The sequence below is a fragment of the Miscanthus floridulus genome, chromosome 18 (assembly GCF_019320115.1).
Source record: "Miscanthus floridulus cultivar M001 chromosome 18, ASM1932011v1, whole genome shotgun sequence".
Classification (NCBI taxonomy): Eukaryota; Viridiplantae; Streptophyta; class Magnoliopsida; order Poales; family Poaceae; genus Miscanthus; species Miscanthus floridulus.
Window position 1 is genome coordinate 70,734,143 of NC_089597.1, and position 1,579 is coordinate 70,735,721.

At 43.6% G+C, this 1,579-nt stretch overlaps 1 non-coding gene across 1 annotated transcript; it reads left to right on the top strand.

The window, feature by feature from the left end:
• The first annotated feature begins 709 nt into the window (after positions 1–709).
• Positions 710–816, top strand: LOC136524913 (small nucleolar RNA R71). The gene has a single exon (XR_010776261.1). It is a non-coding gene; the product is annotated as a small nucleolar RNA R71 (small nucleolar RNA).
• Positions 817–1,579: the final 763 nt, after the last annotated feature.

Here is a 1,579-nt window from a genome sequence, read left to right on the forward strand (position 1 = left end):
TTTTCAGGATGGGCAGGAATTTTACCATTACTATAAACATGAATTACAGCGGCTATTTGAGCTAGTTGTGTTTCAACCATTTTATTGAAGCTCATTTGATTCTTAACAGCAGATGGTAATCCTTCAATTTGAGAGTTTATGTTTTCATGAATTTTATCATTAGTTGTAAGCTTTTTATTCAAACTCTCATTTATTTTTGGTTGGCCTAGTACCAAGTCTTTCAAAGAATGTTGATTCGAATTATAATTGGAATTATAGTTTGAATTACCTTACAGGCAGGATTGGTTATTCCACCCATTATTACCTTGTGGTTGGCGAAACCCGTTGTTGATGAAGGCAGCTTCTTCACGGGTTTTGGGGCAGTCATTCCTCGAATGGCCAACGTTTCCATAGACCTCACACGTCATGTGTGAGTCCAAGGCCTGGACGCTACCCTTCATTGCTTCTTTGTCTTGGGCCCGTTCCTCCAGTCTTTTCATCAAAAGATCTATTTTTGTAGCAAGCATATCTGTCTCCTTCACGGTATACATACCGTTTTGTGATTTTCTTTCTTCCCCCTAGCTTTGATTAGACACCATTTTATTGATGAGAGCCATGGCTCCATCAATGGTGAGGGAAAGAAAAGCGCCTCCAGCCGCTGCATCAATGTGCCCCCTAATCATGACTGTTAATCCATCATAAAAAATATTGAAGCACTAACCAATTTTCAATCCCATGGTGCGCGCATGCTTGGATGTATTCCTGCAGCCTTTCCCATGCCTCAGGAATGGATTCCATGGTGTTTTGCTAGAAGTTAGAGATTCGTCCCCTCAGGGCATTGGTTTTGCCCATGGGGAAGAATTTGGCAAGGAACACCGTGGAACATTTGTCCCACGAGTTGATAGCTTCCCGTTCCTTGTAGAACCACTGTTTCGCCCTTCCCGAGAGGGAGAAGGGAAACAAGTGGAGCCTAATGATGATGGTGTCACACAACTCGAGGAAGTGTTGGAGATGCGTGTTCACGTCCTCGCTTGACAAACCAGAGAACTAGTTTGCCTATGCCATCGTGATGAGGCCGGTGTGGAGGTCGAAGTTTCCACTGCCGTTGTTGACAGCTGACCCAACGGGCACGTTGGTAACAATGGGGATGGAGTAGTCGTGAATTGTCTTGGCCATGCTTGGAGTAGCGGATGGTGCGAGGGTGATTAGTTCATCTATCGATGGAGTGGCAGAAGAAGAAGCGGCACGGGACCATTTCTTCCTTAGGAGTGCCTCTGGATTTTCGATGTAGTTGTTTGGCATATCGTAACCGATCATACACTATCCTGTTTTCATCCACAACAGGAGAAAACAAGCAAAGTTAGCCTACATAAACAATGGCTACCTTAGATGCATAGTATCATGAACATGTCCCACTAGATTCTTTAATCAATTATGCCTTCCCCAGCAATAGCACCAGAAATGCTTGTTGACACTTCTTAGCGTAGCTACTAGGTTTGTATCCCCAGCAACAGCACTAGAAGTGCTTGTTGGTATTTCTTAGCATCATCACTAATGATTAGCAATGCCACTAAGTAATAACCTTGATAGTTCCTTAACA